The following is a 23,927-nucleotide window of genomic DNA, read 5'->3' on the forward strand; positions in this document are numbered from 1 at the left end:
AGTAAACCCTCTCCATGAGAGTCTTCCACAACTAGATTTGGTGGCACAAGCCACATGTAATCGATTTGATAGTGTTTTTTTTAGAAATCAATGGAGTCTCATGGAATGTTTGTGGGATGCAAAGCTAAGGGATACAATAGGCCTGGTAATTGGGCATGCTTTAGATGGGGACAGTAGATGGTGCAAGCTTATGCTTGAAGATTACCTTGGGAAGAACAAGAACCAGTTCTTTACTAATTGGTGTGGATGGAAATTAAAAGGGAGAATTGTGGAAGGTCATGTGTATGGTTTACATAATCAAGACTTTATACACTATGGAAAAAATCTTGTTGGTCCATTTGATAGCCCTACTCGACAACTTGCAATTGGTAATGTTTGGATTACACTCAATCATGTTACAATGGTCTACACCTCATTTTCCATCAATCAAAACAAGCTATGAGATGGAGATACACAGGGGGCTCAAGTGATTCACCGAAGCAATGAGACCTATTTGTTTGGTCTATTTTAGTGACAACCCAATTCTCCAGCCATTACTTTGTTCGAACCATGACTACTAGATTTGGGGTAGCTACCCAAAGGATTGCAAGCAGATAGGTTCAACATTGTATGAGGCAATTACAAAGGAGAGAGGGAAGCATACAAGGGACTATGAGGTATTTGCATATTGTGGGTAATTACATTGATATTTTCTTATCACCATATCTGAACTTAAAGGAGTGTGTGGTGATGGTAGCCAATGTTAGTTTCTTCTTCAGGATTTGGAGGCTGTGGCTACATCAACATGCCACGTATAACTTGAAGACAAACTTCATAAGTAAGGATACCTACATAGATATGCCACTTTCATGCCATTTTGTTATGCTTCTCATAAAGATGTTTTGTGAACTTTTTCCGGTTCTCAAGTGTCCATTACATCTCATTGGATCACATGCAGTTGAAATTTATTTTAGTAAAATTGGAGGTATGTTGGGACAAGAAAGAACCTTTGACTTCGGAGACCTTTTGCATAGTGTCGGTACTTTGAATAAGACCATGCATGAATGTATTTCAAATGGCCTAATCTTCTCAAGGGCTCACAAGAAGCAGGAGCATATATGGAAGTATTTGAATATACAATAAAATATAGTATTTAAATATACAAGAAAATATTTCAAAGGCAGATCTTGTTAACTTTGAATGTTTGGCTTCAGATGAAATAATAGTAGATGCATTGAAAGAGGGCTTGTAGCAAGCACAAACATTGTGTCAATCATTGGGATTGAAACCCTATAAGGAAGATAACTTAAAGTGGTGGTCAGAGCCTTGGGAGGATACAAATTCTATGTGGTCAAAGATAAACGATGAAATGGTGGAGGCTGATGAATATGATGACTTTGGACAACCAACTATTGATGAAGAACAATTAGAGAATTCAGATGGGGATGATGATGCCATTGCTCTTAGTGAGATTAAACATGAAATTGATGGGCTCTTAGATGAGGTTCATGGCTTAAGTATTGTTATAGAAAGTCAAAGATCAACCCAACGATGGAAGTTGATGGAAAGTATATTTCAAGACTACGTTTGGTCAGTCAATTGAATGGGAGTTTGACTTTGTCAAAGGATTGATTGATAAGAGTGAGGCAAGGTGTCTACTTTGACCCTAAACTAAAATCACAATCATTAAGCAATGTGAATTTCTTTGGGATAGGTTCTCATTGTGCAGTATATTTTTTGTATGATAGACAAGATCAAGGAAGTGGTAAGCATCCAAAGAGAGATGGAAAAGCCACAAACTTGAATAAAATGGATGGGTCTCATAGCATGTGGTACTTTGGTAGGGTCCAGAAGATGAGGAAAAAAGTAGGAGGTAGATATGTGGATTGTAAATGAGGATTTGATTTGACATATCAACCTCAAGGCATAGAAGTTCAACTTGGTTGGTACCAGAGGGTGAAGGAATCATGTATGTTCACATATGACTTAACAGACTTGAACATGATTTCCATAGAGTCGATGATCGCATTGGCAAATCTAGCATACAATCCATGAAATGAAAGATATCAACTATATGAGAATGATTATAAGTTGTTTAATGACTTTCTCAAGTATGTTGAGTAATCACGTGCATGCTCAAAGTAAGTGATTTCAATTTGAAACAAGCTTTGTATTTTCTTCTAAATAATCTTGTTACACTTTTTATAGTCATTTTTCATTTAGGAAATGGATCTTCAAGCTATCATCTCACAAGGCTAGGACATACTCTTTGCAACTAAAGTATTGCTACCAAAGGGTTTTTTGAGAGCTCTTCAAACTAGTCTTATGGTAAGGTACTAGGTTGACTAAAGTATGTTTTTGTTGCTAAAGTATTAAGGTGATGTATTGGGATTACAAACTATATTGTATATAGTGTTTGTGTTATCTAGTCTTCATTTAATTTTAGTTATGCTACATACTTTGTATGTGCTATTGATGAGTACTTGACACAATAGATTTTCTTTTGTCTTGCTTTCAGAACAATTTGGTCGTATTTTGATCTTTTGGGATTCTCTAACAACATTATGCATGGAGATAAATAGTGATGAAAGCAATGGGAGACAATATACTTATGTTCACTTCTTTTATATAGTACATGTACATAGATCTTCCTATACTATAGAGTCCAAATGTACAGGATATACTTTGGACATGTGGATCTTGGAGATTTTTGCATATAGCTTTATGTCATAGTGGTATTGTAAAGTGTTGTAACATCATTTTTGCAAAGTAGAGAAAGGATTCTTGCATGTATAATGAAGTCTAAAGTTTTTAAGTTAGAATATGAAAATTTAGAATGCTTGTACAACTAGTTAACATGTGGTGCCAATTCTTGTGTTGGTTTTATGTTAAAATGTCCTACCATCAAGACCAAGATCTTAGGAGATGATGAAATCTTCAATTTGTTTTCTAGTGATGCAATGAGACCTTGGGTGCATAGGAACATTTTTGAAGACCAGAATCGAAGAAAACTAAAAATAACATGGTTTCAGCATGGTAAATGCAATGCCATCTACATATGTTATAAAGTTGTATCTATTGGGGGGGAGGGATGAGCTTATATATTGACTATTATGGGTTTATGTATTATGTAGATAAATCCTTGTGTGAATGGGGGTGTGGGAATTTAAAATATTTTAAGTTTAATCCTTGATAAGAGATGTATGGGGAGAAAAATGAACTATCTAGCAATGTGAGATGGAGGCAAGGATTTGAGATGAATCAAATCATGCTTTGCATGTAAATAGTGAGATAATCCCTTTGAATTGCTAGCTAAGTTGGATGAGATGAGTATGAGGAGAATTGATAGCTTAATGGTGATATGGGGTCCTTGCATGAATGTAGCATCGTGTTGCCATGTGAAGGACTTCTATGGCCAAACAATGATCAAATATGTAGAAATGCATCATTTGATTGATAATGGGGTATGCTAATAGGCCACCATCATTATGTGATGCATTTCTATCCTCCTTTCTTGATCATTAGACTAGACCTCCTCTCTTTCATATCTATTAATATTCTTATGAAACATTTGAAAAAGTAGATATTTTTGGGCAGTTTGACATGGGCAAGTGCACTAGAGATGGGGTCCTCAACCACATGGAAGAGCTCTCACATCATCAAAAAATTCTTTAAAATCTGATCGTGGGCCATGTTCTTGGTCTTGAAAGAAAAATCTATGTTTTATGTTGTGTAACTAGATCCATGGGTCTAGAAAATCCATGTAGAAACTTTTACTCACATGAGAGCCCCTTCAAATATAGAAACTTTTACTCACATGAGAGCCCCTTCAAATCTCCCTAGAGGTGTAATTGGTATCGTTTCTTGTCTTGAGCATATGTTCCTTGTATATTTTATTGTATCTACTACTCAAGGCCATTACCTTGTATCTTATCTTGGCTCTTGCACCCATGATTTAGGCCATGATTATCTATGGTTGTTGTGCATGGTTCCCAAAGAGGAGTTTTCCCTCTAGTAGTAGGTGGCTCTTGTATAGGGTTGTAAAAGTGCACAAGATTGCGCACTCTAGTGTTTATGTGTGTATCAATGGAAGAATAAGGAAAATGTGATGAGGGTCTCATGATCCTTTGTGTGAATTGTCGAGTACCTATTATATTATGAGTTTTGGTTTTTTGGGGTTTTTTGTTTCCTTATGTGGGTGGGTAGCTATAAATGTTAAGTTATTCATCTCTATCAACTTCTAACAACATTTAAAATATTGATATGATGTTTGGATATTCAACTCGGATTATCATGAAAATACTTGACGTAGAGTAGTGTGGCATTGTGGTTTTATTTGAATTGTATAGAAGCGGTTATGAAAATGAACCTCATCTCAAAATTTAGATTTACAAAAGTAATATAAATATTACATTCAAATTTCACAAAAGGGGTATATAAAATGGTGCAAGTTTTTTAAAAAAGGGTTTTAAAAATACCATTTGAATGCACATTATATAGAGGGTTAACCCAAGGTGGGACTCCCTGGGGACCTTATTTGAGGAGGTAAAGGGCACATAAGACATTATATCATTATTCCAAGCTGTCCAAAATAGTGAGCTACTTTTCTATCAACAAAAGGTGATCGCCCCAACAAAAGAATGAAGCTCCAAGATGAACAAATAGACTTGAGATCTTCACTTGCTCCTCAAGAAGAAAATAATTTATTGAATCCGAGAAGGTCAAAGTCAAAATCACCTCAATAAAGTTCCTTGTCACAAGCTCTAGTTGTTAGTATGGTTGCTAACATTAGTGAGAATGATGTAACTTTACCTTCCATGCTAGAAGTTACATCTGCGAAGCTAATAATTTCTCCTGAGGTCAAGGGATTAGAAAGGACATTTGATTTTCATGAGATATCTAAGAACAAGGGAAAGAAGGAAGGATCTAGATTTCACCTTTTTGAAAAATTCTTTCAGTTAACAACACAATTTCATATTCCTGTTGAAAGGTGCTATGAGGCACCTCCTTTGTATGCTTATAGGTCACTATGTTGGGATTATGTGGAAAAGCTAACCACATATTTCATAAAGAATCCCATGAATCCAACAACAACAACATATCTTATGCCTTTTGTAGAGCTTTTGTACAAGACAACAATGAGAAGAGACCCATGCATTGTGATGAGGTGGATACTAATAAGCTAGATACTTATAGTTATTGGATTATATCAAGGCTTCACTCAATTCATACAACAAAGATATACATTCAAAGTAATATTACACATTGTCTAGCAACCAAGCATGTATACACCATGAGAAATGCTAGAATATTAGTTGATTGTCTTGCCAAAATGTGCATTGAGATTTCACGAATGACAAATATAGAATCACATAATGTTATGAAGAATGCCCCTTCTATTGAGAAACTTCAACAATTAAGAGATCAGTGGGCTAGCATTTGGTTCTCCACCAAAACCCCAATAAGGGCTTTCTAAGACAAGCTCTCAAAGAGTACCATGGCAAGTAATCACATATAAGCTTACCTCCTCTCTTTGTGAAGATTAGTATAATGCTCTTTCTTTTGTTCTATGCTCACTATTTTGATATTTTTTTGCTGAGATTTGTGGCATACATTGGAGAAAATTGTGGATGTAGAGATTGCCATATGATTGTTAGCTCCCAAGAAATATTTGATAGTTGTATAAAAATCATGAAGAGATACTCTAGAGGTTAGCTTATATCCCAGGAGGAGAGTTGGAGGAAGAAGGGAAGATAACATTCTCCTAATGCATTTCCTTGCCTTATGGGTCTAAAGGATGGAGGCATCCTTACACTACAAGAGGAGATCGATGAAGGTCATATCCTTTTTCTTAGAAACAAATGGGATAATGAGGATATGATTGACATGGAAATAAGGGCTAAGAAAATCAAGAAACATAGGGTCCTAAAGGAAGAATTAGTCACTCTTTTCAATGTCTCAGCTCTAGAAAGTAGCTTGTGATAAAGACTTGGGAAGAGCTTGTTAATGGCTATAATATCAATGATGAAGTCTACACAAAGATTTTAGGCATTTGCAATGATTGGTTATCAAAGAAGCTCACACGTGGAGCTAATGTAGGGTCCCTACCAAATGGAGCAAAAGATATTGTGAACTTCCTAATTGGAAAAAAGTAAAATCCTCTTCAATTCTCCACTAGTTTGCCTTGGTGTGTATATGTTGTTGGATGCAATCTAGAAACCTTTGATCTTATACATAATGTTTATAGAGATCCAATTACGATTGGGTTGTTGTTCTAGATGCAGCACATGGGGTTAAGGGAATGAAATGGGACTCTATAAAGTTTGGAAAGGATGTATCCACTCTACTACAAATGACATGTGAACCTAAACAATTCATGTTGTTATCATTTCTTGATCGAAAGAAAATGGTAGCTTTGGAAAATGCTTCTTGAAAAAATTTCTTGCAACAAATATTACATGCTAGTTGGTAGTGTTGACTTCCTACCAATGGATAGAGCCTTTGCTTTTGGATCGATAGATTCTTTTGTGGTTTTGACATCATTGACCATGGAGAAAAGCTTCATCAATTTTGAGTGATATATAAACAATGTCAACAAGCCTTCCATTTTGGACTTTGAAGGCTTGGACAAGGAGTGCAATGATAAAGACCTTAAAGTAGATCACACGATTGCAAATGCCATTTTGACAAAGAAAATGAAAGTTATGGGAATTACAATTAAAGCATTCAATGACAGCAAAGAGAGGTTGAAACACAATTGTGGAGAGTCCATAAGAGTGCCAAACAAAATTCAAATTCCCAAGAGGTTCCTCCTATTGAAGTTCAAGTTCTTGAAGTACCACCCGAGGCCATAGAAGAATCAAGCCAAGATATAGCAAGTCTAATTATGAAATATAAATTAAAGGCTACTTCCAGTGTTTAAACTTCGTTCCTTCTCCTTTCATCAAGGAAGACTCATTGATGTAATTTTGATTTTTTTCTTGAGAAGTTACTTCCATTAGCATTTGCGATTTTTTTTCTTTGGTGATATTACTTAAAGAAACTATGTCTTTAGTTTTTTTACATTTTTGCAAAAGGTACCAAGCTTTTTTGGTTGAAAAATCCTATTTAAGTAAATCTTTTGATAAAATAGTATTAAAAAGCTCATTAAAATTTGCCATCCTTTGTAAGGATAACTGTTTAAAGGACATATTGTAATTTAGAGTGTTAGAATACTTATCATAATGAAAAGTTTGAGCTCACTATGCAAAATTTACTTAATTTAATTTAAGATCTTATTTCAATTAAACTCTTATATGTGTTGTGTAATGATCTTGTCATGTTAGTTTTGCTTAGATTTGTCCACATGGTCAAATCTCTCATCTCTTATAACCTCTTTTACTACATCGCTAGTGTATGTCTATGCATGTATCTTGGGATAAGAGAGCCAACAATATATTGCACACCCCAAAAAAGTTACATTGTACCTCCCAAAGGAGTTTTACCTCATTAGTAAATATTGCAATAAAGATTTCACCTCCAATCTATCTTTTGAGATATGTATATTATGGAATATTAAGGTAAAATGCTAGTTACAATTCATGAGTTTAAATATGTATGGGATAAAACTAGCTCAAAAATATAATGGTTAGTCCTTGAGAAGAAACTATGAAAAGTTTATCCAAATATAGTATAGCTTATCTCAATTAAATTATCATGTCACTTATACGTGACAATAGTTTTGGTCACATGGTCAAAAGTACCATATTTAAATTTTCTTTAAATAATTAGCACTAATAAACACATTCTTTGCACGTGGAATTTTGAAGGCCTTTTTAGAAACTAAGTATGTTTAATATTATAATGATAAGATAATTTTTGTAATTAATTACAATAATCTATTGTTAGTATCCCAAGTATACTTATAATTAGTGATAAAAAGTACATATGAAAAAATGACTTTATTAGAATAGATTTTACCTCAAAGAAATCATCATATATATTTTTTTCACCTCAAGATATTACTCTTGGTTAGATTTGTTCACATGGTTAAATGTCTCTTTTCTTAAGACATCATTTATTAACTAGTACCTATGCATGTATTTGTCAATATGAAGTTAAATTTCTTTAGTGTTCTATGCCAATTTATAACTCAAACATTAAGTAGAATGATGAGGAAGTAAATGAATCTAATGTGCTTCTTTTTCTTATTTGTAACTTCAACTAAGACATCTATGGTTGGATATCTAACAAATTCAACAACAGTAGAGCATGATGATGTGATTGATGTGTCCTTGATAAGAAATACAACACAATTATGTGTAATACTTGATCTCAATTGTCTTCTTTTAAAACAATGCTTTGTTAAGTCTCAAAATTTTGGTCAACAACTTTACATAAGACTGTCATGGTAGTTATTAAGTGCCTGGAGATCCATGCAAAAAAGAAAGTATAAAATTTTCATGATTTGGGGCCAAGAACAATGTCATAGACATTGACTCAGAATCATATATAGGCCAGATAAGATGGGAGTAGAAGCAATATTAAAGCCTCTAAAGTATGTATGGAATCAATATGGAGATGTTTGTCAACATACCAAGACTATTCTCATAGATGACAATCCTTACAAAGGATATCCAAATCCTATTGAAAACTGCATTTATATAAAAGCATTTGATATTGATCGTGGATACTCTATCCTGATCAAAGAGCTTCTACCATACTTGACTTGCTTAAGCAAATACCACGATGCACATGAAGTCATCAAGTTTGATCGATATGGACAGGGGCTCATTCAATATGGACATGAATTATATGCACAATTCAAGGTTATCATTGATGAATGGACTAGAGCAGAGAATGATGGTATTTCATCTTCATCATTAGTATCGCACGAGACCATGATTGATAAAGATGGTAGATATATTCAACCTTTAATCACTTCTTGCTTCAAGAGACCATCTATTATAGAAACATCCTCAATAAATGCCTCATATCATCCATCTCTTACATTGAACAACTCACAATTATCCAAGTTGAAGCAAACTCCTTGAGTCTTCACTTTGAAGGATATGGAAGCAATGCAACTTGCCTATAAGTTAGGATATCACAAACATTTCATAAATGGTAGTGTAGCTAAACTTATTATACAAAATCTACAAAAGTTGTATTTTTCCATTATACATTATGTAACAAGGTAGTGACTCTATATGGACTAATTTTGACTTCCATAATAATAATACCCCTTATATTAAGGGCTTTTGCATGGCTATGAAGTATATCCTCATTAGAAATTTTAAAATGTTTTATGTAGTTACCTTGGTGTTTTTAAACACCACCAATATCAATGAGAGAATCTACTTAATTTTTACATTAGTTAATTGTGTTGAAATTTCTTATAAAGTGGTTTAAGTCTAATTTTTTACTTTATATCTTAGCTAACAGATAGGTCTTGATTAATAATAAACTTTATTTCTATTTTTTTGGAAATATAAACCATTGGTCAAAGGTGAAATCTTTGGTCTTAGAAAAATCATAAACTTCTAGCTTGGTATATCAATCTTCATATTATGATATGGAAGTTCATTTAGTTATTCAAAGTGTAAAGCTAGTTGATTTTGGCCAAAGCCAATATCCATCTTGTCCATATATTGTTAATATAGATAGCACTTTTGAACAAAAGACATTTATATATCATGCATATACATACAAAAAATACAAACAGGATGAGCAATTATTTAACATGCTTGTATCTATTAGTTTACACAAAAAATAGAACCATCACATCATAGATTATCCAAACTTATTACTTTATGGTATTAGATCAAGTTATTAGACCACACTCAGTTAGTGGTGATTCTTTTAAGGTCTTAGTTCATGAAACTTATACATGTCACTTTAAATAATGCTATATCTAAAAGAAAAAACTCAAATTATAATATCTTCAAATCCATAACATTATGAATTTTGGCCATGATGACATATCTTCATATAATGTTTAAGACTCTTGTATTCTAAAATCTCTATACACTCCTTCCAACCTTTGTATTCTTACGTCAAACATGGAAATTTCTTAGGTGTATCCTAGCTAAGCCTAAGTTGATGTTTCCACCACCATACAACATCGAATTTTGCTAGCATGCTAGAAAAGATAGAGTAAAATCCAAATCTCCTAATAGCCACATAGCTTACACTTCATCACTTAAGCTCTCAAGATGTGTGATCTTATATTGGTAACATACAAAGTGCCTTTTGAAGACAAACATAAACATAGTGCTCTCTTTCATTCACAAAAGTAAGACATTCATTAAAAAGTGGGACTAGAAAATTTTCCAAAATCTCTAATATGGTGTTTATGTGTCTATAGTTTAGTTTAATATAAAAATTAGCTATTAATCATATGCTTAGTGAGACCTATGTGTATATAGTTTTTTTAAATATAAAAATTTTGCTATTAATCATACTTGAGACCTATGTGTTAATAGTTTTAGTTTGATATAAAAAATTGGTTATATTGGCTATCACTCTCGGGGAAGTTACTATATGTATATCCTCTATATCACGTGCACTCAAGTCCTATTTATAAATATCCTTACCTGTGAATTTTTTCTGAATAAAACATAATCCTTTTCTATTTAATCTATAAATAGTCCCTTTATATTACACCCTTATGTATGTGAAAATTGTATAAAAATTAAATACATTATTCTGAACCCACGTGATGCACACATATATTCATGAGTAACTTACTCGAGCTATCACTAAACCATCATGTGTTAGAACTAGTTGTGCTACTTGTGGGATCTCCTTGTCTTTGATGTGATATAGCCAATATAGTTAGTGAGGCCTATGTGTCATGTGCTTAGTTGTAACATGCCCATTTGTCCGCTTGCGGAACACGTCTTAGCAGCCCATTGGGAGGAGGGTCTAGAAGGCTATGTCTAGCACTCGCAGGGAATGACACAAGGTTTGCGATCTAGGTCCTCCCGAGTCTGCCCCGAGCGGAAGTGTCCAACTGTTCCCACTTGCGATCAACCTGAGGTCAGGGTTCTTTTCCTATCAGCAAAGCCTCTAGGAAGGAGCTAGCATCGAGCTCCAGTTGTACCACTTGGTGTAGGAATAACAGAGTCGATGTGGATTCATGATGCACTTGGTTCATGGAGAATGGGAAACGAGATGATGCGAAGCTCAACCTCTCTGTCGTATGGCATAGCCCCATTCATTTCCCCTAAAATAGAATAAACCGGAATTTCTACATCTTCTGACACTAGGTCTTCATTGTCTTATCATCTCATCATTTGAGAAAAGTTCCCAGCTAACCGAGACCACCCTTCCATAGGACAGACCTAAGTCATGTCCACCACACTTTCCTCAATTTACTTTAGTTATCTAATTACCTAATACATTATGTTTTGACATGCAAAATCAGCTTCCTTAATTAAACAAATTAATCACGGGTTCCATCACATAACTTAGGCACTGACACAAAAACAATGCCAAGCAAGTTCCTTTTTCTTCAATAACTGCTCTTTATTAAAAAGAAAAATCATGGAGTACATCCAATATCACGCTCGAAGGCTAGCCCAGCAATCTACAGGATTGCTGCTCCAAGTTCTGCGCGTTGACTAGTACACAGGCCTCGAGATCCCATCTCGAGTCACGTCATTCCCTTGTGCAGGATCCAGAGGCAAGAGATTTACAACCAGAGCCTCCCCTGGCACCCAAGCGTCCTCCCACTCCAAGCAGTACCCATGGAGAGACCTCTCGTGACAGGTTAGGTCCATATACCAGCACGGCTAACAACCCCCTTGGATAGGGCCAGGCAGACAGTCGGAGGTAACTGTTCTTGCCTCTCCCTCCAGGCTTTCAACCTGAAGCATTAAGTGTTTTCCTTGAATTAGTTCCTTGAGCAAAGAGATCAAATAATGTACCTAAGTACAAGCACAAACATTTCGGAGGTCGTTTGTGCGACTGACTACTAAGGTGTGACTCCTTTTTTCTTGGATGCTCCCAGCACGTGATCTTGGGTCTTTTCGCGACTTGGCGAGATCCCAATAATTCCAACAAGAGAAAATGGTCTTGGTAAGTTGACTTATACTTTTCCCTTTTCCTTGGGTTTTACCTTAGGGTATCTTAATTCCTAACTCAAGCATTAGCTGGTCAGTCAAGGCAACAGACATGCCTTTTTCGCAACCCAACCAAGGGTCTTTTAATCTCTAATTCCATCCAAGCTCAGTTAACACACATGGTAACACATGATTCCTCATTTAAACTTTCAAGATGCGCTTTAGATGCATGTGATCCTTCCAATTCTCTTAGTGCAGTTCTATGAAGGATTTCCCAACCATCATGCACATTGTGTGTTTAGTCTAGTTGTATGCCTAAACGACTTTTATCCCTCTTTATTCCTAGCAATGAGTATTGATTTTTAATGCACCGAATCACATGTGATTTGCCTCTATGAAAGTCTAGGGTTTTGTCTAACGATGCAAGCGTATCTTATGAACAAAAATTAGCATTTCATATGTTTCTTTTAACCATGATTGCAAAGTGTGAATTCTAAATGACTATACATGCACGGAACTAGTTAAAAAGCTATCATTTTATGTGAAGTAAGGTGATAACCTTATTATTTTATATATGTAGAAGCTATCATTCATATGAGGTAAGGCATTAACCTTATCATTTTACGTGAACAAAAGCTATCATTTCATGTGAGGTAAGGCGTTAACCTTATCATTTTATGCGAGTTAAAGCTATCATTTCATGTGAGGTAAGGCATTAACCTTATCATTTTATGTGCGTAAAATGTTATGCGAATTCAACCCCTACCGTTTTGCACATGCAACTTAGTTCTTAGAATAAACAAAACCTTATGCACGACATTAATCCTTTCATCCCTTCCACGAGAAATATTTCTTAAATTAATTTTTAATGCTTAGAACCTCGGCTTGATTCGTGTGTGCTGTGTTGGTCATTCCACTCACCCCTCCAGCATTACCGGTGGCTTGGGCGCCTATGCTTCCTGCGACTTTCTTCTTGGGAGCCATTCGCCTCACAGAGATTGGGCAGTCCGGACCTTGAAGGGTTTTGGGTTGACAAATTCAGTTGGGAAAGACCACTGGATAGGATTCGTTGCTGAGAGAGTGGTTTGGATGACTCGTAGCGGTTACTCTCTTTCTCTCTCTTCTCTCTTCCTCTACCTCTTCTTCTTCTTCCTCTACCTCTCTCCTTTCCCTTCTTCTTCTCCTCTCCTCCTTCTCTGCCTCTTCTTCCTCTTCCTCTACCTCTCTTCCTCCTCCTTCTCTTCTCCTACTTCTCTCCCTCTACTTTCCCTTCCTCTACCTCTCTCCTACTCCTTCTCTTCTTCTACTACTCTCCCTTTACTTCTCTCTTCCTCTACCTCTCTCCTACTCCTCTTCTTCTACTACTCTCCCTCTATTTCCCTCTCCCCACTCCTTTTCCTCTCTCCTTCTCCTTCACTCCTTCTCCTTCTTTTCTCTCTCTCCCTCCGTCTTTCTCTTACACCTCCTCCTTCTTCTCTCTCTTCACTTCTTCTCCTTCACTCCTACTCCACCTTCTCTTCTCTCTCTCTCCCTCCTTCTTGCTCTTCCACCTCCTCCTTCTTCTCTACCCACTTCTTCTCTTCCCTCTCTCCCTCCTTTTTCCTTGCCACTCCTTCTCCTTTCTCTACCCACCCCTCCTTTTTTTTTCACCTCACTCCTTCTCCCCTCAAGCTTGAATCGGTGACAATCAGGGAGGCAATGGCTTTGCTTGGAGGACCCCAAGATGGGTCCCGTGGCGACTAGTAAACCGGGGGAGGGTTGGCTATCGTTGTAGGCCCAGGGCCGATTTCACACTCCCACTACCTCCCTTCCGCTTATTCCTTCACACGGTCCCCGCAACTGGTGATCAGGGGAAGGGTGGCTATGACATAGCCCAGTGCCATTCAACAGCACGGTGGTAACCAAGGTGGTGCCTAGAGTCAAAGGCCCGAGGGCCGTTTTAGCGTATGGACGGGGAGGGGAAATGCCCAGTCAGAGGGCCTAGCAGTGTCGCTAGTGAGGGAGAAGGGGAAAAAAACCTTGACTAAATGGGGGGAAAGACTTTGCTCAGACAGCCAAGGGGTGGTACAGTAGCAGTGACGACGCAGCCTCTCGTTGTCTCTCAAGGGAGGGAAGAAGCCTCCCTTTATATAGGGGAGGGAAGGAGGTAGGTGGCATGGCCACCCCTCCACCTAGAGACTGCATGCCTCCCCCCCGTCATCCACCACTCCCACTCTCTCTCCCCCTCCCCCGACTGTTGTCGACGGGGAGAGAGGGGGGAGTAAAAAATTTTGAACTTGTAATATATATTAGAAAAATTTTTCCTTGAAATTGAAAAGAAAGGGGGGTTCCTATGGGATGTCACATCCTCTCCCCCTTAGAGGAATCGAGATGTCCTCATCTCAAGAGGACCTGGGGGTATTATTGGTTGAGAGTATCTTCGTCCATCCAAGTGGCATCCTCTTCGCGATAATCTTTCCATTGGACGAGGTATTCTCTCAAGGTCCTTGATCTCAATTGCCTCTCTCTGACATCTAGGACTCTATCAGGCCATAGCTCAAGGACTCCTTGGCTAGGCATTACAACTTTCTGAATATCAAGTACATAATTTGGATTAGGTAGATACTTTTTCAATAGGCTAACGTGGAATATATTATGAACTTTTAGGGTTGCGGGCAGTTGTAGTCTATAAGCATTAGGTCCTAGGCACTTAGTGATCTTATAAGGTCCACAATACCTTGGACTCAGCTTCTTGTACTCTCCCAAGGATAGTGAACTCTTTTTGGGGCATACGCAGATGAAGACCACATCACCTTCAACGAAGGATCTGTCTTGCCTTTTCAAGTCCGCATAAGCCTTCTGTCTATCCTTGGTAGCTTGGATATATTGTCTTATTGACTTGATTATATCATCCATGTCTTCCAGCATCTGCCTTAAAGCTTCTATCCTCAAGGTTGGATCCGAGAAGCTCAAAGGAGTACGACAATCATGCCCATACAATGCTTCAAAAGGGATCATCTGAATACTTTGTTGGTAGAAAGCATTGTAGGCAAACTCAACGAGTGGCAAATATTGAATCCACCTTTTGGGTTTGCGACAGTAGTATGCCCTAAGCATATCTTCAATGACTTGGTTGACTCGTTCCGTTTGACCTTCAGTTTGGGGATGGTAAGCTGTACTGAAACAAAGTTGAGTCCCAATGGCCTCGAAGATAGCCCTCCAAAAGTGTGATGTGAAGAGAGAGTCACGATCACTAATGATTCTTCTGGGTAACCCATGCAATTTGAATATTTCCTTAATGAATAATCTTGCGATGTCTAAGGCTTTATAGTTTGTCTTGATAGGGATGAGATGTGCAACCTTGGTGAGTATATCTACTACAACAATAATAGAGTTGTATCCTCCCTGAACTTGGGGTAGGCCAACAACAAAGTCCATACTAATGAATTCCCATTTCATTTGGGAAATGTCAAGTGGTTGACAAACATTCTGTGACATATTTGAGAACGTCACCCTTGAGTCTATCCCAATAATAGCTCTTCTTGACCGCATTAAGGGTCTTGGAATAGACAGGATGTCCTAAGAAAGGGGAGTCATGGGCTTCCCAAAGTATCTTCTGCTTGAGAGATTGGCTTGTGGGGATACATAATCTTATCCTAAATTAGACAAGTCCACTATTGACAGAGAATTCTTGATACTTCATCTTTAGCTTCAGGTCTTGATCTTTGATGGGGATCTCCCTTAGTAATTTCTGATAGACTGGGTCATGACATGCCTCTTCTCTAGCTAGCTCAAGAATTGGGTTGTTTGGCATTGATACCTTTGTGGCTAGAGATCTTGCTGTTGATGAATCTTGTAAAATAAGAGAGTTTAGAAATGCCTTGCGACTGAGTGCATTAGCAACTACATTCTCTTTTCCAGGCATGTATTTGATTTCAAAGTCATATTCTTCTAGCACTTCGATCCATCAATGTTGCCTCATGTTGAGCTCATTCTGGGTGAAGATCCATTTAAGACTCTTGTGGTCCATCACTGAGAAAAATTTATTACCTAGCAGGTAATGTCTCCAAAGTTAGAGAGCATGGATGATAGCCAGCAGATCCAAATCGTGGGTAGCATAATTCTTTTCATGGCTCTTCAATTTCCTTGAAGAATATGCTACGGGATGACCTCTTTGCATAAGCACACATCCTAAAGCAAGTGCGCTAGCATGAGTTACTACTTCGAACTCCTGACTAAGATCAAGAAGTTTCAGGATGGGTGCTTATACTAAGCTTTGCTTTAGCTTGTCAAAGCTGGTCTGTTTGGCAGTTGACCATACAATTGCCACTTGTTTCTTTAGTAGATCAGTCAGAGGTGCTGCAATCAAAGCATAATCTTTGACGAAGATCCTATACCATCCTATCAATCCAAGAAAGCTATGTATTTCCTTGACAGAAGTTGGTGTTGGCCATTCTAGAACGTCTAGCTGGATCTACAGAAATTCCTTCCGCTGATATAATGAATCCCAGATATTCAATCTGCTGCTTGAAAAATGCACACTTCTTCTTCTTGGCATAAAGCTTGTGTGCTCTCATTGTTTCAAGAACAATGCCAAGCTGGGGTTCATGATCTTTTTCCTGCTTAGAGTAGACTAGGGTATCATCAAATAAGACTACGAAATCATCAAGATAGGCCCTAAAGATATCCTGCATTAACCTGTTGAAGGTAGCAGGAGCATTTATCAGCCCAAATGACATCACTAGGAATTCAAAGTGTCCATACCTTGTGCTGAATGCAGTCTTCGGGATATCTTCTTCCTTGATCCTTATCTGATAATATCCAGACTTGAGATCTATCTTAGAGAATATCTTCACACCTTGAAGACGTTCAAGTAGTTCATCTATTCTTAGAATGGGGTATTTGTTTTTAATGGTTGATTGATTCAACCCTCTGTAGTCTTCTTCTTTTGGAACAACAGTTGAGCTCCCCATGGCGAACTGCAAGGATGAGTGTAGCCTTGGTCTAACAGTTGCTTGAGTTGCTCTTTTAAATCAATAGCCTCTAGGATGGACATCGTATACGGTCTCTTTGTGAGAGGTGCAGCTCCTGGCACCAGCTTGATTTCGTGGTCGACTTCCCTTTGAGGAGGAAGTTCTATCAGCTCTTCAGGAAATATGTCTGCGTATTCTTTTAACCATGAAGGTTATTCCCCAGATTCTTAATTCTAATCTAGCTTATTTAGTTTAATCAGATAGATGGGTAGACCCTTTCTAACTCCTTTTATTATTCGTGTTGCTTTTGCTAGCTGTATTTTTGGCTTACCAGCCTCTCCTTGAGTTGTAACTAGTTCCCCTTCAGATTTTCGGAAGGAGACTTGGCCCTTTCCATAGTGGATGTGGGCATCATTGGGTATTAGCCAATCCATTCCGAGCAAACATTTGTGGACACCTAGGTTCATTACCCTGAATCTCACCGAAGTCGGCTTCCCACCTAGTAGGAATTTCACCTTAGCAGTTTGCCTAGTACAAGAGACCTCACGACCATTTGCCAATTCCACAAGTAAAGTAGGTGCGTCTATTGTGGCTATCCCTAGTCTTTTTGCACAGATCGGTGAAATGAAGGAATGTGTACTGCCACAATCGATTGGGGTTTTGAAGCTTTTACCTTCATAATCCAATGGAGTTTGGATCACCGAGAATTGGCGATTCGGACCCTTCTTGTGAAGAGCGGCGTGAACCATTGCCCTCTCAATGTCATCAACCATGGATGGATCTTCTTCGTCGCCGAGCTCCTTGTTGGAAACACTGGAGGTTCTCCCTTTGGCCATGACGACGGCTTCTTGGCCATGGGTGGCTCCTTGGAATGGCCCTTGGCATTGTCCTCTGCTAAGCTTGGGACATTACCTCTTGAAGTGTCCAAGCTCATTGCAATGGAAGCAATGGAGATTGTGGCCATTACCTTGTGTAGGAACAAAGTTGTTGACAACATTGGTCCTAGTTTTCTTCCTTTGTCCCTGATTCTGACCCTGTGCTCTCTTAGCCTGAGCCCTATACATTCCCTTGTTCTGATCCCTGTAAGGCCAAGTCTTGTTGTTCCTTGGCTTGATCTGCACCTCCTGTATTATTGGTGCAGCTTGAATGAGTGCATCTTGTAGGTCCGTTGGGCGCATTGATTCCAAGTGGGTGTTTATGGGGAGATTTAACCCAGCACAAAACTTTGACACATGTTGTGTCATATCCATTGGAGGCACATTTTTTAAGAGAGAGATGAACTTTGAATAATATGCATCAAGGGATAGTCCAAGCTGCTTCAATTCATAGAATTCACTCATCTTCTGTGTGCGATAGGTAGGTGGCAGATACCTCCCTCGCACAGCTTCCTTAAGCTTCTCCCAAGTGGCTGTCCCTTCTGAGATCCCTTGGTCTCTGCACCACTGTTTCCACCAAAGTCTTGCTTTGCTTGTAAGCTTAAGTTTGGCGAGCATAGCTTGGTTAGCAGGTGCAGTTTTTGCTACCTCAAAATAGTCCTCCATGGACTCGATCTAGATCTTGGCATCAGTTTGAACAGTCCTTTCCTCGCCATCGAATTCAGGTGGCTTGATTTGTTTGAGAAGAAACTTCTTCTCTTAAATCACAGATGTTACTTAATGCAGGGGTTGGACTTGGAACCTGCACTTGGGGTTGCGCCTGGATAATAAGATTCTTTATGTTTAAAAAAAAACTTATCAAGCACTCCCCATATTATGTTAACATGATTAGCACAACTTTTAGCCAAGTGATCTAATCTCTTAACTCCTTTGCCAACATTTACAATCAGGATAGACAGTAGTAAAAATCTTGTTCATTCATGAGAGCATAGCCCTTTGAGTACATTTATTTTTGGGAAAGTAGAACAAGCTGATTGGTACATCATTTTAGAGAAAATAGGATTGTTACAATCGGCTACAGGGACTGAGTAATAATATGGAGTGGGGTCATGGATTTTGAGGAAACGATAAGTCATAGAAAGCTTGGGGTACCCCTTCCTTTGATACCCGTTCTTCTCATAACGCCCTAGCACTTTGATTCTGTCGGTAGGAATCACCCAAGTCACTTCTTTATACACATACTTATTCTGTTTGACTTGCCGACCGCCAACATGCAGGGTTGCGTTTGCGTGAGCTTCAACAAAGATGAACAGCTTCACGATTTTTAAATCCTCCATCCACTTGATTCTCTTCAAGTTGGTCTGAAGATACGCGAGTCGGTGGGCTGCTATATAATATATTCCTGATTCTCCCGTCCATCTCCATTCCGCATACAGTAGTGAAGGATTATAGATGCAGTCCAAAATATTCATCATGCCTAGCTTTTGTTGATAATCCGAAGCACACATTGCAGTCATAAACATAACCTAGAATACCAAGAATTTGTTCCATGCTTCATGACACTACAGTCCCAGCATCCATAAGTGAGTAAGGAAATGTTCTCAACAGCAAACACTGCTCTATTCCACTCACCTTCCCCTAGCTGTCCCCTTATTCCCTCCATTAAGTTTCTTTGTAAATCTTAGTTCCCGTTGGTTTGCTCTGATACCAACTATAACATGCACATTTGTCTGCTTGCGGGACATGTCTTAGTAGCCCATTGGGAGGAGGGTCTAGAAGGCTCCGCCTAGCACTCAGGGAATGACACAGGGTTTGTGATCTAGGTCTTCCCAAGTCTTCCCCAAGCGGAAGTGTCCAGCCGTTCCCACTTGGGATCAACCTGAGGTCAGGGTTCCTTTCCTATCAGCAGAGTCTCTAGGAAGGAGCTAGCGTCGAGCTCCGATTGTACCACTTGGTGTAGGAATAATGGAGTCGATGTGGATTCATGCTGCACTTGGTTCATGGAGAATGGGGAACGAGAGGGATGTGAAGCTCAACCTCTCTTCCGTATGGCATAGCCCCATTCATTTCCCCTAAAACAGAATAAACCGAAATTTCTACATCTTTTGACACTAGGTCTTCATTGTCTTATCATCTCATCGTTTGAGAAAAGTTCCCAACTAACCGGGACCACCCTCTTGTAGGACAAACCTAAGTCACGTCCACCGCACTTTTCTCAATTTGCTTTAGTTATCTAATTACCTAATACATTACATTTGACATGCAAAATCAGCTTTCTTAATTAAACAAATTAATCACAGATTCATTCACGTAACTTAGGCACTGACACAAAAACAATGCCAAGCAAGTTTCTTTTTCTTCAATAACTACTATTTATTAAAAAGAAAAATCCTGGAGTACATCCAATATCATGCCCGAAGGCTAGCCTGACAATCTACATGATTACTGCTCCAAATTTCACCTGTTGACTTGTACACAGGCCTCGAGATCCCATCTCGAGTCACATCAGTCCCTTGTGCGGGATCCGAAGGCAAGGGATTTACAGCCAAAGCCTCCCCTAGCACCCAAGTGTCCTCCCGCTCCAAGCACTACCCACGCAGAGACTTCTCGCGGTGGGTTAGGTCCATATACCCAGCATGGCTGACAACCCCCTTGGATAGGGCCAAGTAGACAATCGGAGGTAACTGTTCTTGCCTCTCCCTCCAGGCTTTCAACCTAAAGCATTAAGTGTTTTCCTTGAATTAGTTCCTTGAGCAAAGAGATCAAATAATGTACCTAAGTACAAGCACGAACATTTCGGAGGTCGTTTGTGCGACCGACTGCTAAGATGTGACTCCTTTTCTCCCGGATGCTCCCAGAACCTAATCTTGGGTCTTTTCGCGACTTGGCGAGATCCCAATAATTCCAACAAGAGCAAATGGTCTTGGTAAGTGGACTTATTCTTGCCCCTTTTCCTTGGGTTTTACCTTAGGGTATCTAAATTCCTAACTCAAGCATTAGCTGGTCAGTCAAGGCAATGGACATGCCTTATTCGCAACCCAACCAAGGGTCTTTTAATCTCTAATTCTAGCCAAGCTCAGTTAACACACATGGCAACACATGACTCCTCATTTAAACTTTCAAAATGCGGTTTAGATGCATGCGATCCTTCCAATTCTCTTAGTGCGGTTCTATGCAGGATTTCCCAACCATCATGCACGTTGTGCATTTAGTATAGTTGTACCCCTAAACGACTTTTATCCCTCTTTATTCTTGGCAATGAGTACTGATTTCTAATGCACTAGATCACATGTGATTTGCATCTATGAAAGTCGAGGGTTTTGTCTAACGATGCAAGTGTATCTTATGAACATAAATTAACATTTCATGTGTTTCTTTTAACCATGATTGCAAAGTGTGAATTCTAAATGACTATACATGCACTGAATTGGTTGAAAAGCTATCATTTTATGTGAAGTAAGGCGACAACCTTATTATTTTATGTGTGTAGAAGCTATCAGTCATGTGAGATAAGGCGTTAACCTTATCATTTTACGTGAGTAAAAGCTATCATTTCATATGAGGTAAGGCGTTAACCTTATCATTTTATGTGAGTAATCCTACTTCTCTCTTATTCCTCTACTCTCTCTCTCTCTCTCTCTCCTTCTCCCTCTCTTCTTCTCCTTCTCCCACTTCTTTCTCCTTCTGCTCCTTCCTCTTTTCCTTCTTCCACTACTTCTCTCCTCTCTCCCTCTCCCTCTTCTTCTTCTTCCTCTACCTCTCTCCTTTCCCTTCTTCTCCTCCTCTCCTCCTTCTTTGCCTCTTCTTCCTCTTCCTCTACCTCTCTTTCTCCTTCTCTTCTCCTACTTCTCTCCCTCTACTTTCCCTTTCTCTATCTCTCTCCTACCCCTTCTCTTCTTCTACTACTCTCCCTTTACTTCCCTCTTCCTCTACCTCTCTTCTACTCCTCTTCTTCTACTACTCTCCCTCTATTTCCCTCTCCCCACTCCTTTTCCTCTCTCCTTCTCCTTCACTCATTCTCCTTCTTTTCTCTCTCTCCCTCCTTTCTCTTCCACCTCCTCCTTCTTCTCTCTCTTCACTCCTTCTCCTTCACTCCTTCTCCTTCTCTTCTCTCTCTCCCTCCTTCTTGCTCTTCCACCTCCTCCTTCTTCTCTACCCACTTCTTCTCTTCCCTCTCTCCCTCCTTCTTTTTCCTTGCCACTCCTTCTCCTTTCTCTACCCACCCCTCCTCTTTTTTTTCACCTCACTCCTCTTCTCACTCCTTCTCCCCTCACGGCCGAAATTGGTGACAATCATGGAGGTGGTGTTGAGATATCGAGCTCCACTCGTGATATGCCAGGGTGACCGTTGTGTATTTATGTCACCGACTTGTCAGTTGTTGCAGACGCGGTTGGTACACCGCCCATGAATAATAGCTACATGATAGCTATTCTTATCTACTCTAGTTCGTGGCTCAGTTAGTATGCCACCTTAGTTAGTTGAGTTTGGTTTGAGACCCATATATAGGGTTCTTCTATTTCTTTGTATGTGAGTACTTTTGGCTTACACAACTAAGAAGAGGAAAACTGTTTTCAGCCTCCACCCTTGTGTGTATTCCCCCATTGTGCAAGCAAGAAAGCTACAAGTGAGACTCCTTCCTTCTCTCCCACAATCTTGACATGGTATCAGAGCCTTGTTCGTAGTAAGGAGCTCAAGAAAGCAAGCCAAGCTCGCGGTGGTCTGGTAAGAGGAGCAGTGTTGCTTTCATTTTCTGTTTTGGGAGCAGATCTCTGCAGGTAGCACAGTCGAAAATTGCAGGAGTGCATTGTCTCAGGTTGAGACGCCCTTCCCGGTGAAGCCATTTCGCAGTGAAGACCCTGTTTTTTTGATTTGAGGCCATTTCGGGGCCTGTTTTGGAGGCAGAAGTTTTCTGCACGCACTTAGGAAAAGGCCCTGTTTTATGCTGTGTGACCACTATTCTACAGGTCGGTGAAAAGTTATTGTAGAAATTGCATCGTATGCTTGTGCGCAGAGACATTGGGAGTTTCAGAATCATCCTTGGTTCCTGTTTATGCAAAATCATCACTAGGAAGTGACTGTGTGGTCAAATACCACTTTCGCCAGTTTTGCAGATTTGCCCTTGTGAGGGTGAAGCTGAGTTTTTGTAGTGACAGAATTTTTCGCAGTGTTCTGTAATGGCATCTGATTCTCTTTCACAGATTGTAACTGAAAAGCTTGACAAGAACAACTTCTAGGCATGGAAGTTTAGAATGACGAATTTCCTTATGGGAAAAGGATATTGGGAATTTGTTGCAGGAAATGAAGAAGAATCAGTTCTTCCTGATGTTCCCAATCAACAGCAAATGCAGGCATTCAAAGCATGGCATGAGAGAGCCAGGAAAGTTATGTACTGGCTGTCTATCAGCATTTCAGACTCTATGATTGTGCATATTCAGGATGCAAGTACGCCAAAGGAGGCATGGGATACTCTGTCAAAGATGTATAGCACAAATACGCAAGCCAGGAAAATGCAGCTCAAGCAAGAGTTGCACAATGTGCAAAGAGAAAATATGAGCATCAATGATTACCACATGAAGGTGAAGAAGATTGCAGATGCACTTGCTTCCATTGGGTCGCCAGTGGAAGATGATGATTTAGTTTCTGTGACCTTGAATGGTCTAGGAAAGGATTATGCACAGTTTCGGACATCCATTTCAGTTCGTGAAAGATTTCCTGATTTTGAGGAGTTGATTGCTCTTCTAATTTCTGAGGAGCAGAGAAATGGTGGTGCATCTTCTTCAGGAGGAACTTCAAAAGAAACTGTCTTCTACTCAAATGCTGGAAGAGGTAGAGGCAGAGGTAGAGGAGGCTGATTTGGAGGCCGTGGTAGAAATCAGAATATGCAGCAAACTCAAGAAAACCACTCCTATGGAGGAGGACGTGGTAACTCTAGAGGCAAGGGGAGCCAAAGAGGTCGTGGTGGATGGCAAAGAGGCCAAAATGCAAACAGTAACGTTGAATGCTACTATTGTGGTAAAATGGGTCATATGGCTAAAGACTGCTATAAAAAGCAGAATGACATCATGAATGGAAAACTG

The 23,927-nt window shown here is 39.1% G+C and overlaps 1 pseudogene; it reads left to right on the top strand.

The window, feature by feature from the left end:
* The first annotated feature begins 1,348 nt into the window (after nucleotides 1-1,348).
* The window catches only part of LOC148034381 (uncharacterized), an 89,297-nt pseudogene continuing 66,718 nt past the window's right edge, over nucleotides 1,349-23,927 (top strand).

This window comes from Lygodium microphyllum, chromosome 6 (assembly GCF_053477565.2).
Source record: "Lygodium microphyllum isolate KBCC chromosome 6, Lygodium_microphyllum_v1.1.10, whole genome shotgun sequence".
In the NCBI taxonomy this organism is placed as follows: Eukaryota; Viridiplantae; Streptophyta; class Polypodiopsida; order Schizaeales; family Lygodiaceae; genus Lygodium; species Lygodium microphyllum.